The 18,310-nt window shown below is 43.9% G+C and overlaps 1 protein-coding gene across 2 annotated transcripts in view; it reads right to left on the bottom strand.

Moving 5' to 3' along the window:
* LOC143165500 (uncharacterized) overlaps nucleotides 1–18,310 on the bottom strand; it is a 477,160-nt gene that overhangs the window by 703 nt on the left and 458,147 nt on the right. For both annotated transcript variants that reach the window (XR_012996266.1, XR_012996264.1), the window contains one exon: nucleotides 6,759–6,855. The gene's annotated coding sequence lies outside the window, so the exon portion shown is untranslated. The remainder of the gene's footprint in view (nucleotides 1–6,758; nucleotides 6,856–18,310) is intronic.

Here is an 18,310-nt window from a genome sequence, read left to right as displayed (position 1 = left end):
TAATCACCACCTTCATTTCACAGGTGGAGAAACTGAGGCACAAAGAGAAGTGGTGGACTTTGAATCACACAGCGAGCACTCTGTATGGGGAGGCAAGCACCCACATCTCACTGTTTCCCCTCTGTTTTACAGGTGAAGGCGCTCCCTCCTCTGCTCCCCGAGACAGGTAGCCGCCCAGCCAGCTCGGGCCGCAGCCTCCAGCCGGGGACACCGCTGTCCTGACCCAGCACATGGCCGTGGCGCCCGGGTAAACATCCGGCAGCTCCTGCTGCACGCTGGGGAGGCTGCGGCCACGTTTGTGAGAGAGCAGCAGGAGCCACGGAGGCCAAAGCCGTCCAAATAAAACGCCATTATCTCCTGCTCGCACCTGAGGCGCAAGCAATGGCAGATTGCCCTGGGAGCCAGCCTTTCTCAAGGAGGCACCTGGCACCGCTGGGCAACCGTGGTTTCAGGGCCGCGTCTGGCCCAAGCAAGGGTCGTCCCAGAGCATGGAGGTGCCGCTGGAGCCAAGGCAGCCCTGCCCTGCATCCACCTAGGCCCCACGCGTGTGGTCCTGGCTCCCTGTCTGCTGGCAAAGCCCCTCTCGACAGGGACAGAATCTCCTGAAGGGCCAAGGTGGGAGCCCCTTCTCCCCACACGCTCTGCTCTCCCGCATCCCACCTAGGATGGCGTGCAGCTGACATGCCAAAATATGATTTCTGAGGGCTGGACTGGCCTCCCAATTTTTAAACAACTCGATCTTACAGCAAGAAAAGCCCCATTCCCGCGGGGGCGTGGGGGACAAGGAGGAGCAGAGCAGGCTGGCCACCTCGCAGGGGAGAGCACAGCCCCTGACCCCGGCCGGTTACATAAAGGCATTATATAAGGGCGACACGCCCGGCCGCGGACCCGACGCCATTTCCCGGCGGCCGCCGTCGGGGGGCAGCAGCCGCCTGGGCCCGTCCCGGTCCGGCCCGTCCCGGTCGGGCCGCCCACCCCGGGCAGCGGCCCGGCCCGGCCCCCGCGCCCCGGAGAGGTGCCTCCTCGGCCGGAACGTGAAAGCTCCGTGAGAGGAGGGAAGAAAAATTGTAATTATAATAAAAAAATAAGTTAAACGGGCCAAAAAGAAATAAAACAAATCCTCCCCCCCCCCCCCCCCCCCCCGCAAAGGCCCCCCAGGAGGTGCTGGGCCTGGTCAGCCGCTGGCACCTGCCTTGGGCTGCCCGGCGCTGAAGGGATGCCCTGGGCCGGCCAAAACGCAGAAAAAGGCGCTCAGTCCCAGATGGACAGGGTTTCGGGGTGCTGCAGGGGAGCCGAGCTCTGCAGGTGAACCACCGCCAATGGAGGGTCACGCCGATAACCCCGCAGCTGCCGGCAGCTTTGATCCGTTTTGGATTACCGGGGCTAAAAATCCCCATGCCACGGGACGGGCAGATGGTACTGCTGCTGTATCCTCCACATATATAATCAATATGCTCAAAATATACTGGGCTAAAGTCTAATCTGATCTAAATCAATAAGAGATGACTAAATGGACCTTACTTAAAGTTGCAGAGGTATAGCAAAGGGCTGAACTGATTTACTCCATTTTAAATGGAAGGAAAACCAAACTGTCTTATTTTAAAAGAGTATTATTTTCCTGAAGAGTAAACAGAACATCTCATCACTCCAAGCTCGGGCATCCTTCCGTCTGTTCCCCGTTCTGTCACCAGGATCCATCTCTTGCTACACGGATGAGGATGCATGAGACGCAGAGCTTGTACATGAACACGTATTTTAAAGTACATGGACTGCATATGTTTTGTTCATAACAGTCTGCGTCAATCCTTGGCGTATGAACTCTGGCACACCTTCACACGCCTCATTTCCAGATCCCATGACTTTCCCATGTGCAGCCAGCATGCACTGGGGGCTGTGGGGAATCCGTGTACAAACCAGTGTTTTTTTACAGCATTGCTACCCAAGAAGCTTTCAGATAGCATGGCTTTTTGTCCAGGCAGCAAAGGATGTATGTAGGGTTAGACTCTGGATGTGTGAGGTAATGAAGTCCCTTGCGCCTGGAAGCTGAACTGACGTAGTTAAGGTCTGTTTTCAGCTCAGAGTTAACCCAAGTTACATGTTCGGAGTAGAGCCTCTGACTCCAGCTCTGTCCACACACAAAGCTGCCTCCCCTGGGCAGGACGTTGTTGTTATTTGCAGGACAGGGGCTCAGTCTGAGTAAACACGACTTGTCGGCCATTAGCACAGCCATAGTTGTTTTGTTAGACCAAGCACTGACTGAATCTTCGTGTGGCTGATCCCACGTGTGCCTCCCAGGCCTTCAAAACTCATTAGAGGGACAGGTTAAAAAATACTTTAGCAACAGGTAGCGACACAGGTGAGCCTGCGCACAGCACCCCCTGCTTTTTCTTTTCCAAACCTGTTTATTTTCTTCTTGGCTTTTAAGGCTGACACTATCTCATCAAGATGCTCTTGTGTCGTCACTTTTCCACATCAGAGTCCTGCAGCTTGGTGACTTGTGCTCACTAGGATGGGAAGGGAAGCAACGGTGCTGCCTGGCACTAGAGGCAATACCTCTCCACAGCAGTTCTCCGTTTCTCTTACACTGTTTAGACATGTCCTGCATCTCACTACCACCTGAAAGGAATGCAGGCTTCCACATGAGGAAGGCTGAGTAAGGGAAACAGCCAAGTCAGCTAAGGATCTAAAGAAAACTTTTCAGAAAAGACAAATCCTGGGGACACTGTGATCAAAACTACCTATGAAGAAACCCAAACAAGGTTCTTCTTCAGTCTGCAACGCCAGACTGCTGTTGCCAGCAAAGGACAATGGGCAAAGCCAGAAAAATCCTCCTATTGCTGTAGTATATTGCTATCCTTTTGTTCTACCTTATCGCCCATATAAAAAACTCCTATTGCTGTGATCTTCACCTATATATTCTAATTAAATATTCTTACATTCACTTACATAGTCTACTTCTATTGCTATCATATTGCTATAGTCTTCACAGGGAGAGTTGTTAAGAGCTGGATCAGGCTGACAAGCCAGGTTGTGGCATCTCCATCCTTGGAGATTTTCAAAACTTAATTGAACAAGGCCCTGAGTAACTCAATCCAACTTGGAAGTCAGCCCTGCTCTGAGCAGGGAATTGGACTAGAGACCTCCAGAGGACCCTCCCAACCTAATTTTTTTTCTAATCGCACGCTTCTTCTATGAACGCTTCCATCAGCAAGCTCTCTAATATATCTCCATGTTCCAGAAGGTAAAATAGCACACTAACTGTGGAAGAGTATGACTTGTCTTAGCTATGTCAAAAACCCTGAAAGCACAGGGGTAGGAGTGAGAATGAAACAAGGAATAAATGTTGTTTGTGGAACCTTCCCAAATTATACCTGTTTATGTACCATCCCTGGACTTCACTGATTGACAGTCCTGTGTCATTATTTAAATTGTGAGGGTCAGTCTACCTTGTTGCTTTAGTTCATGTGATTATGTTCTCTACAGGCTAATCCTGGAAACAAGAAGTTTGCTATTTACTTGTTGTTAAGGGCAATAAAAGTTGCAACTTATTTGCAATAGACTTGGGAATGTGCCCTTGGAGCAAGGGGCTCCAGTCTGCTCTCCAGTTACCTCTGAGCTCCTTCTCCACATACACCTGTGGTATATTACAAGTCCTTCCAAATACTGCACTAATTCTTAAAATTATCAGAGGGCCATCATCATCTTTGCTTCTTGTGAAGGACAGCAGAAGGCCAATATAGCAATGGACCTGATGCACAGACTCCCAGAAGCTGGGGACAGAAAAGATGCTGACCTTTCTAAGCTAATCTAAGTCTTGAGGATCACTGCAGAATTCATATTTACTACTGACTTATAAGAGATTTATCCAGTCTATTTCTAAACATCCTACCTACTCCATCTTTTAAATTTTCTATCCCATGTCCAGGTACTTTTCTTTTGTATGTATTCACTTTCAGCATTCCCTTATATTTATTGTGTTACTTCTCATTATGTTCATTTACACCACTTAAAAGATATTCTCTCCTGTCTTGATTGTATGTTCTCCAGTACCTAATATCAGGCTAACTGCACCCTCTGTCATCCCTGAACTGAACTGTGCCTGTCAGCACTTTCCAGCTCATGTGTAAAACAAGACATACAATCACTGCCATCTTTTTATTTCCATTTTCTGAAACTCCTCTGTCACTATCTTCATTGCAGTGAGGCATTCCCTCCTTTCCATGTACCATAATGCTACACTATCATACAAAAAGGTCTCAGACGGTGGACAACTCACAATGCTGCAGCTACTGCAATGATCTGGGCACTGGCTGCAAAACAGAATAGGCTCCTTTCTGTTTAATTTGAAGTCAGAATGGATAATATTTTGGATGTCCTAACCTCAGAGCTATCTAGAAACTAATTACTATTAAAACCCCTGCTACACTTGACCCTTCTTGCTGCCACTCATGCATATATCCTTCTCTCCCCCAACCCTCCGCCTGCTCTCCACACATGATTTCTTTGCATGTATCTCCCTTGCAACCATTACCTGAGTTTGGAATGAATTTCCCCTCAATGAATTACCATGTTCTTACAGCTGGGCCACCAAATCAAGTCTCTGTCAAAAATAGGCAACGTATGTTGTTGTACTTCTCACACAGCAGCTATAACTAATGCTTGAACCTTCCCTTACACAGGGAACAGCTCTCTGTCCTGCAGAGACACCAGGTTAGTGATGAACAAATTAGCTCAGGTATAGGAACCAGCGTAGCTGCGCAGAACCCACGGTAGCATCCTGCCTCTCAAGGGAAGCTATGATAATGTGACTGTATGAGAATAATGCTACATAATGAACAATAATGAGGCAGTTTTCAGCCTCTGAATACAGGGAGGGCTGGGTCACCAACCAGACCTTTGTTCATTGCATACTAAACAGCACGGAGGGAACACACCACAGGGTTGCTGATGTTGTTACAAGTGCTGCTGCTGGCTGAGTCTTCCCACCCATGTTCCAGGTGTTATTTCTCCTCCTCACAGATATGGCATCACCTTCTAGCAAGTGCCCTCAGGTCAGAGATGCCTGTAGTGCCCAAGCACTGCATTTAACTCACTAGCGTACACTTCGTCTGTAACCTTAGTAATTCACAGAGACGGAATATAATTAAAAAAAAACCCCTGGTTTTTCAGATCTTAAAAATGTAAGAGTGTGAAAATAGTTCACGTTTGATTTTAAGCAATATTTTTCCCAAGTGTTCTGCTGCACATTCTTCCTCTGCCTGTGTGCGACTAACACAGCTCCTGATATCAGTGCTTATCACTGCCAGTGTTGTGTCTCTTCCAGACATGACATTGACAATACATATTTAGAAACTGACAAAGTGAAAGAGAGAGAGAGATGAGTACAATCATTGAATATAAAAAAAAAAAAGCCCGAAAGAACAGCGAAAAGCACTGAAATCTGCCCAGAGACCTCACCTCAAAATTCAGGGCACGCTGAACGCCAGAGCTGAGGGTGAAGATTCCTGAGACAAGCTTGCTTTAAACCACCTGAGCCATCCCAGTTTTCCTGCCAGAAGTGTTGCTTCAGTAGTTAAAAGTCCTGCACAGGCTGACTGCCTGAATATTCACACAGCTTCTCTGATGATTTTGCAGCCACATTGATCTTCATGCTGTTACAGCTACATGACTGGCAGTTTGTTTAAAATCTCTGATTGCAAGTTTGTGTTATACAATGGAAAACACAAACTCCTGAAAACATCGCCATAAAATGTAATACGAAAGAGAAATCCCAGCAGAGCACTGCAGAGCAAGAATGGGAGGCACGGAGAACTGACAAGAGAGGCCCAATGTTCTAGTGCAATAAAAGCCTGGAAAATTTAATCAACACAGAAAAGTAAAATAACCTCCGAAATCCCTTACAGGAGACTGATTAACATAATTAAGTTAAACTCAGAGATTAAGTTAAACTGAGATTGAAATTCGCTGGGTCTGTTTCAGACCTGAAGTGGGGCTTATATACCCCCAAATTCAACATTTTTTCCATCTGAACCACAAATCTCATGAAAGTGAGGCCCTGTCTACAAAACCTGCCTGACTTACAACCTCAGAGCATCTTGGCTACAGCAACACTGCGACAATACTGGCAAGCACTGAGAATTGATCATAACATATCAAAACTATGAGCTCTACAGGGGGAAAAAAGTGCAAATAACACAACTGGTAATTTTGGAGCATAATAAAACCACAATACAAAGTCAAAATTCTCTCAGGCAACTTTACCTATGTAATCCAGCCAAATGTACCAAATTGTAATGGCCTTAAATCACAAATGACTCAAGGCCCAGAAAGAACAGCATAAACCTTTAAGGAGTTGCAGCAAATTCAATCTGTATTGCATGAAACACCAACGAGAGGAAAGGTGTCTCATTAAAAAGTAATAAGAATAAAAAAGAAGATAAACACTCCGAAGACAAACATGGATGAACCAACTAGAACAGCACAAACTAGAGCAGTAAGCAGGGAGAACCTGCCAAACTAAAAGATACAAGTAGATCAAACCAGCCATTGCTGAACTATGCTGTGAGGCTACGACTTAAATATTTAGCAGCTTTTTATTGACATATTTTTGCCCACATATTTCCTTGCAAATTTCAAAAGCAAAACTTAGCTTACCCTCATCAGTAACGCTCACAGGTGCTGCAGTTTGTTTTTGTTTTTTAAGGATGTCCTTTTTTGCTGAAACAAGAAGTCTTTTATAAGAGATAAAATATACTTACAGTGGTTTCCAAATGGTATCACTCTTCAGGTAAATTACTCCAAGCCTTGGACCTAGTGCAGACGTTCATTGGGGCAGGGAACAGAGAGAGGCTGTGTCTGTACCAGAAAGAACCAAAAGGAAAGGTCAGGGGGAAATAATAATTATTTACTGAGAGCAAGAAAACTTGCTGCAACGCTAACTGGCATTCTCCGCTGTCAGTACAGCTGGCTGCAGCCTGGTAGGGCCGAATTCTTCCCACTTCAATCCCTCCAGCCCTGGCTGCAAACGAGAACAGAGTCAGTCCCCGGTTACCACAGTCTGCCCATGCAACCTATTCTGGTGAAGTGAGGAGGAGAGGGAGGATTAGCCAGCAAAGCGCTATCAGTAGGATTCATTCTGAGAAGTTGCTCACTCTAATGGCATGAGCACGAAGCAGTGATGGAGAGCTAGCACAAACTTGGCACTCAAGTGCATCTCATCAGAACAACAAGGCTAGTCCTGTTCAGAGCAGCAACAAACACTTCCTCAGGACTGAAAGGCAGGAAAAGGAAGGCAAAATCCTCCTTCGCTTCTTTTGCTGTCTTTACATCACAAAAATGATGGCTCGTATCAAAGCAGAAACACCACTTATCTCCCATCAGCCACCAGGTCTACTGCGGTGAGACCAGTGAAATAACTTATTGTCAGCCTTTCAGGAAAGATTCAGCTCGGCAGTAGTTTTATGTCTGAAATCTCCTGAGCTAAAGAGGGGGTTGGACTCAACAGACTAATACAGAAAGGGATCCAAAGAAAATCCTCAGCTCCAGTATTTATTAGAGGGTGATTTCACCACCCAGACCTAAGTTTTTGGGAGTATTTACATTTTTGGGGGACTTGACTACCTCTCTAGACTAACAGAACTCCTCCTTTGCTAACTTCTTATGATCTTTGGGTGGCTCGCTGTGGATGTTGGAAGTATGTCTGAAGCTAACATCCAGGGACAGAATTAAATCCTGCTCACTTCACTTACGCAAAGAACTCCTGGGACATCAGCATATTCAGTCCTACCCACAGTGAAGCCAATGGTGCCATTTCCATGAATAAATGATTTCGCCTACTCTGATCAGACAGGAAAAGCAAATATTTGCTTTATCAAAGAAATCAAGAAGGTGAGCAAAAAATGATAAGAGATGTAATTGTTATTTCACAGGTAGTTATTGTCACTGTGCAAGCTGGAATTTATGTCTGTAAATGCAACACAATAAAAAAACCCCACTGTTCGTGCAGCAGGAACACTGGAATGAACGCCAGCAGACACAATGAAGGATTTTAGATGACACTGTAATAATGTACTTCACAAAATATACATTTGGTTCTATGTTCAGTTTATACATTTTGTAATGATGACGTTTATTGGTGACTGGGATATATGCTACATATTGATTTCAACAGGCTACATGAAATCTGGCAGCTACACTTCACAGGGGCTCAAGCAAACATTTTCTTTGATTCCAGTTTTTGTGGGTTCTCCCCTCTTGAAGTCTGCTTTGCATTGCAGATTGAGTAAATTTAAACACGAAAAAATAATCCTCAACTCAGCCTGAACCTCTGAGTTTCACCAGGGCTTGGGAGAAGAACCATATGCCAGCATCAGGTTAGCTCAAAAGAATTACGTAAAACAGTGGCACCTTTGACCACTACCGAGGGTTGAATTTCAAAGGTGCAATAACGCCCAAGGATTCTGTAGATTTAAGTCCTTGCTAACACTCAGCATGGCTTACTTTCAAGCTCTCCTTCCCACTTCCATATACGCCCCACCTATTCTGTTAATGCTAACCTTGCTTCTTATACCCACTTTGCACACGTCAATTTGTCTTTTATCTGGCTATTGCTCACCTTTCTAAGGCATAAATCCTGTGTGCCTTAAGGAGTGCCCAGTACTTCAGTTAACATACATTTTTAACTTGTACCAGAAGCAGAAAAATCACAGGATCAGATCTTTAGTCTTTACTTCATCAGAACTCCTGCTCACTTCACTCCTAATTTCACACAAGAGAAGCCTAAGAACTGAATGTACTAATCCTGCATATTTTGCCACCTCTCTTTCTGTGTCATTATTACTCTTCCAATCTCTGGGATCCCAATCCAAGTGGCTCTCTAATTTAGCACTGCCTAGCACTCAATCTGGCTTCACATCAAGGGTCAGGCAGACAAGTTGTTAGAGATGGGCTGTTCAGAGTCTTCTACAAAATCTGGGCACTAAAATCTCCATGAAAGGCGACACTTAAAATATCTTCATTTTTCTCCATCATTTTTGCTATGGCCTGGGAAGCTACATCTCTTTTCCTCCAGTGTGATGAGCATAAATCAGCAGCAGCTGATAGGTACATTTTAAGTACATAAAATCAACAAAGCTGATGGTGCTTCAGAAGACATGGGGAGTGCAACAGAGAAGGAAACATCCCTAGATTTTTATAAAAGTCTCAATCTAGCTAAGGAAAAATTAGAGGGAAAGAATTTTTGACCACGAGAAGACTGGGCAAAAAGAGAGACTAGCAGGACAACAGAGGAATGGGATGTGTGACATTGGGTTAAGTCACTTCTCCCCTCTCTACCTGGGCTCCTCTATCCAGAAAAGGAAAGCATTAACATCTCTGTTCCATGAGGTACTGTGCGCTTAATTAAGATTTTGGAGGATAAATTTTCTGCATGAATGCATTCCAGAAATGTAGACTCTTATTACTTAAATATTTCCACTAATGATAGTAACTTGGGCATTTTATATATGCTCACTTTTATTCCACCTTGCTCTTCCCAAGCTTTATCCGGTAATTTAGAGGGTGTAAGAAACATTAATCGTATTACTGTTTTTATTAAGGAAGGTCCCTTTTATGATAGCAGTGATGTACTACAGATTGTGATTTAAGATGTACACTTTAGGTCAATTCTATACTGGCTTCAGTGGAGTTGCAGTGGGCATAAAGTCAGGAGAAAATGTGGTACTTTACATAATAATGCTGATGATTAATGGGCTCCTGGACCATATTCTGAGGCACTGATCCTCCTTCTCCTTCCTCCTGAAATTTGTGTCTTGACCCTTTAATCTCTTGTTAGCTACCTTTCCAGAGCTGTTCATTAATCAGCACCATTGATCTGATGTGGTCTGTCATATCACATTACTTAAAACACACATAAGCAAGCGTTGGCCTGACTCTGCTCTTCACACAACACACCACCACAATATTTCCTTTACAGATGGCTTAAATATTATAAACATCAATTTCCTACTGGTGCTTGGTCCTGAAATTTGCTTTTTCTAGGTTGGTTCCCTGCAGAACATTTCTATCTCTCCCCCTGGCTGTACTTCTTTCTGCTCAGAGACACCATCAAACACCTTCAGTATTCCCTGTTTGTTAGGGGCACTCGTATGTCTGACCTGCAAGAGACAATCAGCAGAATAGCTCTTTCTCTTTGCTTGAGACCTGGTACCGCAGTCTTCTGTTACTTCCTCTTAGTGAGTCCTGATCAAGGGGACTCAATTTTTTAGTTAATTGCTATTTATTTTATGCCCGCAATACTCTTTTCCCTGATATCTTCAGCAGTCTGCTTCCTTCTGCCTTTTGTGTGATCCCTAGTAATGAAAAAATTAAAAGATGAGCTTCTTGTGAGCTTATTTTTCATTATTCTTATTTGCTGTGCTGGCACAGTGCTGTCTATCATGAGGCAATGGAAAATAAGAACTTGCTACTGCCACAAAAGTTAGCATGTCTGATCTTAATCCACATATTGTACAGGTCTCTTGAGTAAGGTGGGGTCAGTTTTAACTGACGCTGTCACAGTCATGATATATTTTCAGACTGAGCTGTCTAGGCTAAATGCAATTCTTTTTTGGTCACTTTTTCTCTCTGGGGGTAGCATTTTGGGTGAAATTCTTAAAGCAGCAACGAGAAGGAGAAGACGAGAACAGCAGTGTTAGCCATCAACAAATGAGATTCAAGAGTCAACCTGCTGCATGAAGTGGGTTATTCCAGATGTATTTTACTGTTTCTTTTTCAAAAGAAGGTACATCCTCTGACTAGGGCAGACTGCGGCATTTATGTTACATGAACAAGGTTAGGCCGTTGGCTACCTATAGGTAGCTATCCAACCACAGTGTCTTAAACAGAGATCAGGATGGACTGTGATATAAAAAACATCTTTCCAACAGAGGCCAGAACATAGAAAACATAAAAATTTAGCAGCACACGCTATCAGAAGGCCATAGCATGACTTTTTCACAATAGTCAGGGCTTCATCTAGGAGAGGAAACTGCTCATTTCTGTATTCTGCTGGGAACACTGTATGTCCACTATCAAGAATTGGGCCTGAAATTCAGAAATTAATTTGTTAATGGATTAGACATTTGCAGAAAGACTGTTTAAAGAGGCTGGACTGCTCTAGCCTGGTAAAGGCCAATTTCCCACAAGGACATCTTTGCAAAACTACTAGAGAAAAAAATCTCTCCCTGAAGTCCCAGGGGTACTTACTGAAATCTGGAATAGCAATGTAGTTTGTAGTAAAGTCTGCATCATGTTCCCACTTTTTGTCTCACAAACCCTCTGTTACTTGTCTGCATCTGTTTCTTTTTCCCTTCCTTCACTGCCTTTTATCTGATACTATAGAATTTCACTTCCCTTAAGCTGCAATTCTTTTCTTAAGTTTGAATCTGGCACTTGGAATAGGCATTTTCTAGATCTCACTTTCATCTGTTGATTCTTCTGATACTTCTTTCTATTTGCAAGTGGTATTCTCAATGCAACGGCTAACCATACCTAAGAGCTAAGGTCCAAAAGGACAACTCTTCTCCTACTGATTTTCCTTTCCACTCCGCATGCCAAGTGGCCCCTCCTGCCCTGGGCAGCGGTACAAGGCCTCAACCCTGAACTTTTGGAAAAGTTCTCTCTCACTTAAGATATAAATTAGGATGCTGCCTATTTTCCACTAATGAAGATCTCATCATGCTTAGTGTGTTGGGTGTATAAACCCCACACTTGCAGAGAAACAGGTTAGACGGTGCCCAAGCCAAGTGCAGGCTGCTCTCTTGGCTGCACCTTGCTGTGTGCAGAGCAGGGTGAAGCAATGTTAGGCAACGTTAAGCATCTGTTTGGACTTTGCACATCTGATTTGAAATGATGATAACTTGTATCTGGAAGAGGCAACTAAGTGTCAGTAGTCGGTAGGCTTAATCAGAGCAGAAGCAGATCACCAAAAGCCCTGATGCAACATCCAGCCAGACATTCAAATGAATACAAAAATCTATGATGCCAGACTGAACCATGACACCATCTCAGACCATGAGTTATCTTTTCACAAGTGGTAAAGAAACAGTATTGTACATATAGATAGATATATACATATATGGTAACCATGTATATATATGTATGTCTGTATAGTTATATACACAATTATTATTTTAAAATTATCTTATTCTGGCAAAATATTGCTGGGTATAACACCACTATATATTCCTACTATGGAGCCTTCACAATCGTATCTGAGTATTGAACACAGCCACATACTTTTCAAAGCAATTCATTAAAGTGGGGGGTGACTGAGGCAAATACATAAAGTCATGATTTTATTGCTGCTGGTGTCAAATATGGGGGTAAAACTTCTGTGCTCAGTGGAACTGCACCTACATAAGCTTTCCAGGGAACAGACTGATTTGTGGGTAGTGCTTGTATACTTCTAGCGTTGTTGACTCTTGAGTGCTAGTTTTCTACAGATACTTAGTATTAATAGAAGCCGTTTGAGAGTATAAACAGCCTCAGGCATTCATGTGCTGATGCTGTAGGTTACAAGGCATCAGCATTATGGTATGAAACTCAAAAGCTTGGTGGGAGGGGAACAAGGTATGAGGTTAAGGTTTTGAAGCCATGAACACCGAAGATGGCCAGTGCAATCAGAGTATTGCCTTGTTACCAAGAAGAAGGCACTTGGACAACATGACACTGCCTTGCTACCTTAAGCAAGGTTCTCACAAAACCAAAGGTATAGTTGTGCCGCTATTACTACCAATGTTTCTGCAACTGAAATATGAGTTGCCATCACTGCAATCACCAGAGACGAAGAAAATGTGTAGAAATTAAATTGTTACAGTAATATATCCGCCTAAGTTACTGCTTTGGCTAGATGAGCCAGATTAGCTCATGACAGATGAGCTTCATGAACATTTCATTGCCAAGGAACCCTGTCAAAATATTGGTGATTTCTCCGAATCTGTTCAACATCATGGAGATGTCAAACGAAATCTGAAAGGACATTATTTTTCAGGAAGAACAAAAACAATGAAAGCACATGAAGAGAACGAGCTGAGTTTTTTCCTCCTCCCCTACACATTGCTTTCGTTTCATTGACTGCTGTCCTTGCAAATACTTTGGCATAAACCCTGAAACCCTTAGTCCCACAGATGTTGGTGAATTGAATAAAGTACTGAATGTCCTGAAAGAACAGATCTCCATGTTTCAGCAACCAGGTTTGCAAACTGATAATGTATTTTTACCTAGGTGCAGGGACTGTATCATCTCAACACATAACACAATTTAATGAAGATTTACACTATTGGCACTGGTTCTGCCATATGCCCCTCCCTCCCGGTCACAATAGTACAGCACTTGATGCATCAATGTCTGGCCACTAAATTTGTAGTTCTCATGCTGAAAGCTGATCTCAATCACAAGTCTCAAGTACACTGTCATGAGTATGGAAGATGATCCAAAATGGTAACTGCCAAAAGTCATGAAATCCTGTTTTTTTCATGGCTTGTTGCTTGCAGAAACTATGAGATACTGTTTATAATCATTTGAAGTATAATCCCATGTAGGACAATGGAATACCACCAGCTATAAATTTCAATGGATTTGATCCATTTGTCACAGAACCACCCCACTCAAGGTAAACTAGGAAATGAAACCTTCATTCATATATCTGGTTTTCTCAAGCACCAAGAGCCAGGTTATCAAATAGATAAACAGAAAAATTGAACCCTCCTCCCCCCAAAAAAAACTTAGCATCATCTTGATGGAATTCTTCCCTCTCACTGAGCTTTTGTTATGTGACTTGTTTTATAAGACAGGAAGAATCCTGCAGGATTTTTACCTGCTTTTACTAGAGGAAGATTTATATTAAGAGACATGGATTTGACAGATGGACCACTCAGTGGATAAGGAATTGGCTGGATGGTTGCACTCAAAGAGTTGCGGTCAACGGCTCGATGTCCAAGTGGAGGCCAGTGATGAATGGCGCTCCTCAGGGGACAGTATTGGGACTGGCACTGTTTAACATCTTTGTTGGCGACATGGACAGTGGGATCGAGTGCACCCTCAGCATGTTTGCTGACAACACCAAGCTGCGTGGTGCAGTCGACATGCTGGAGGGATGGGATGCCATCCAGAAGGACCTGGACAGGCTTGAGAGGTGGGCCTGTGTGAACCTCATGAAGTTCAACAAGGCCAAGTGCAGGGTCCTGCACCTGGGTCGGGGCAACCCCAAGCACAAATACAGGCTGGGGGATGAAGGGATTGAGAGCAGCCCTGATGAGAAGGACTTGGGGGTGTTGGTTGATGAGAAGCTCAACATGATCGGGCAATGTGCACTTGCAGCCCAGAAAGCCAACCGTATCCTGGGCTGCATCCAAAGAAGCGTGGCCAGCAGGTCGAGGGTTTCTCGATTCTGCCCCTCTACTCCACTCTCATAAGACTCCACCTGGAGCACTGCATTCAGCTCTGGGTCCCCAACATAAGAAGGACATGGACCTGTTGGAGCGAGTCCAGAGGAGGGCCATGAAGATGATCAGAGGGCAGGAACACCTCTCCTATGAAGACAGGCTGAGAGAGTTGGGGTTGTTCAGCCTGGAGAAGAGAAGGCTCCGGGGAGACCTTATAGCAGCCTTCCAGTACCTGAAGGGGGCCTACACGAAAGCTGGAGAGGGCATGTAGTGATAGGACAAGGGGTAATGGCTTTAAACTGAAAGAGGGTAGATTTAGATTAGATATAAGGAAGAAATTATTCACTATGAGGGTGGTGAGGCGCTGGCCCAGGTTGCCCAGAGAAGTTGCGGATGCCCCATCCCTGGAAGTGTTCAAGGCCAGGTTGGATGGGGCTTTGAGCAACCTGGTCTTGTGGAAAGTGTCCCTGCCCATGGCAGGGGGTTGGAACTAGATGATTTTTAAGGTTCCTTCCAACCCAAACCATTCTATAATTCTATGATTAAAAATCATGTTTGCATGCATTCTGAGGGGCAAGGTCTGAGAAAAGGAATCTTTTCCTTAAGTTTTAAGATTCCTAACACCACTGCCCGAATGCTGAGCTAAACAATGATGTTACTGACAGTCAGGAAAAACACTCAAATGATTTTGAATATTTTTTTTGTTTGTTTTGGATGACTGTCTCCTGTCTCTGAAGATTTCCCTTGCAAGTCAATCATTAAAGAGTCATTAACTGACACAGTGAAAAGACCAGGTAAAAAGCACCACAAACATGTTTTCCCATACCATTCTTCCCTTGTGCTTGCTGCCTCTGGCCTCAAACTGTACAAATGAAAGCTTGTTTGATTTATGTCAAAAACTATATATAAAATATCACACAGGATCCACAGAGAAACAGAGTCACTCTGGGCTTTGGTTTCATTATCCATTGAGGAATAACTGACTACAGCCTTGGAGTACGTAGAACTGATCAAAGCGTTTGCTTCCTCACAAGCAAAGAGAAACCCACTGTAGATTTCCTGTTTCATGCTTCAGTGCCAAAACACAATGAAAAAAGTTCTAGATGAGCATGTGAATTATTCTAAAACATTGTTCAATCAAATCTGATGGTTATGCACATTTGTGAAACTCATCATTTGAAATGTCAAGTCACTGACAGCAATGTGTCCTGAGGTGTGATGTATATTTCTGATAATTATTTGCTTTTTAAAGTTATGTATCATCTGCATCAAAACAGGATTTTTCTTAAGTGTGCCTGAGATGTAGAGATGTCAGTGCCGGCTGTGTTACTCAGATCTGGGTTTTAAATACCCTGTGCCAGGAAAGCACAGAGTCAGGATATGACTACAATGCCATTTTTAAGGCACTCTGAGTTATTTTTCACTTTTCTCCTAAAACCGTATGCAGTGTGGCTGATGGAGAATGATTACTAACATTAATAGTAGCTGAAGTGATTTCTACTCTGTACAGTATATACAGCATGATGCATTAAGGAAAATAACATACTAATAATTGTTGTTATTCTTACTCCAGTATTAGCAAATGATAAACTCTTGGGATTTATCGGAATTCAGTATCCAGCTCTCTTCTGTGGCTCTTAGAGGCTATTTCTCTGGTCATTTCAAAACTTTCTGAAGGCAGTTGGCTCTGTTGTTGGATAAGTTCTGCTAACGTAGGAGGGCTGTCTCCTGAGTGCTAAAAAGACCATTTCCAAATCTTCAGCATCTTCTTCCTTGACAGCAGAAGTTACTATGCAGAACGGTTTAGATGATGCTGAAATGAAATTTTACAGGACATCCACAGTCTTCCAAGAGGACACATGGTAGGGTATGGCAGTGACTTGAGGGGACCCGAAAGCAACTTCCCCACCTTTTATTTCTGGAAGGTGACACCCCGTAAATAAGCACCCCACTGGTGTTCGCTTTGGTGTTCTGAACATAACCCTTTTTCCTATCGGGAAAGAAATTCTGCGAGGAGGAGATTGGATCTTTGGCTGTAGACAATCTGGCAGCTACCTTACTCCTGCTATCTCCCAACAGAAATTGTTATAAGAAAATGGCCCAGATGAACAAAATTATGAAGGCGCTTGCAGATATTCTGATCTCTGCCATGACCGGCAAGAAGTACCGTAGGAGATGGATCAGGAATCTTAGCTGTAGGGGAGCTCAGAGCTATTCTAGTTCAATCGGATTTCACAATTTGCTCTAATGAAGAGTGCTGGCAGAAGTTCAAAGCTACTCCAGGTCTCTACTCTCCCTCCACATTACTATAAAAACGACTGTAGAAGTGTTAACTGCAGAGGAGCCAAAAGTTGTTTTGGTTCCAGCCTTTCCCAGCAGGAGTAACTGAGAAAATAGAGTAGGAGTGCTAGTTCTGCTCACAGCTCCCTCAGCCTCCTGCAGAACACCAGAGACATTGCTGGGAACACGGCAAAGCGTGCCCAGCGCTGTCCCCCCTTCGCAGCTCCTGCAGCCTCAGCCGCTCCCTGCAAATGCCGCCGATACAGATGCACCAGCTCAGTAACTCCAGAAGTCTTTGGAATCAGCATTAACCTCCACTGCTGATAACCCTATGGCTGTTTGAGAGGCAGAAGGTATCAGGAGGATGGCTGTGTTCAGCCAGCATTGATTTCTTCAGCCTTTTGTCTGTGTCTGCTTTCTGTCTCGTTTGGAGGTGGTTACTGTTACTACAAGTAGCATGAATCATGTCTCTGTTAAAAAACAGAGCTTCAATTGTCTTACATAACCCCTGGTAACTGCATGTCTAATAATAGCAAGCCATTTCCAGGTAGGGAATCTGTCTGTGTCCCAGACCTAGACACATGCGCGCACACACACATATTCATATTACTTTTTACACCTCACTTCTGGGAAGGAGTGAGCTTTTAACATGCAATATGACAGGTCTGAGCTGCAGGACCTGGCAAATATTATTTTAAAATGCCATTTTTCACTTATTGCCTTGAGAAGCCAGTCCAGTACGTGCAATTTGCTTCACAGCCCAAGCAGCAAGAGGGAGCAAAAAGAAAACCCGACAGCACTGTTTGGTTTTGAGAGAGCATTGAATGGCAAAGGCCATGGTTGGATCCTGACCTGAAAGCTTGACTCTTTCTAGATGTGAACTCTCCTTCTGTCTCTTAGAGAAGGCTCACATTTTGACCAAGTTGGCACTTCTCATAGTTCTGACAAACCCTTGTTTTTTCCACCCCTCAGTTTCCCCCTTGGAAAAGTAAAGGACAATATGCAACGCCCTCATTACTGCAAGGCTAATAGATAATGCTGCAAATCAATAATGAGGTCTTCAAATGAAATGTCTTTATAAACTGGAAATATTATTCGTATTGTAACCCATGAGTGGTCCACAGAAAGAAGGAGTTTCTGAAGATTACTACGGTGTCACAAAAATTCTGAACTTTCATTCGGTAGGAGGTCAAGGAAGAAATTCTCACCAGTAATGTTGCTGTTGTTCTGTGAGGCATTTAACTGCCTGTCCTCTTGCCAAATGGGACAAAATGTTGCTGTAGAGAAACATGCTATCAGGTCCATCAACTTTAGTATCCTGATGCTGGTTAATAACAAACACAAGACTCTTCAAAGAGAGAGAATCACAGAATCATAGAATGTCTCAAGTTGGAAGCGACCTATAAGGATCATCCAGTCCAACTCCCTGCTCCTCACAGGACTACCTAAAACTAAACTATATGACTAAGAGTGTTGTCCAGACGCTCCTTGAACTCTGACAGGCTTGGTGCCTTGACCACTCCCCCAGGGAGCCTGTTCACAAACAGAGTGGTTCTGGACTGTTTCACAAGGTTTTCCAAAGAAACCAGTTCCTTCTGACCTCTCTT

The sequence above is a fragment of the Aptenodytes patagonicus genome, chromosome 1 (assembly GCF_965638725.1).
Source record: "Aptenodytes patagonicus chromosome 1, bAptPat1.pri.cur, whole genome shotgun sequence".
NCBI lineage: Eukaryota > Metazoa > Chordata > Aves > Sphenisciformes > Spheniscidae > Aptenodytes > Aptenodytes patagonicus.
The sequence above is the reverse complement of the archived record's forward strand: the minus strand, read 5'-3'. Positions and strand labels throughout refer to the sequence as shown.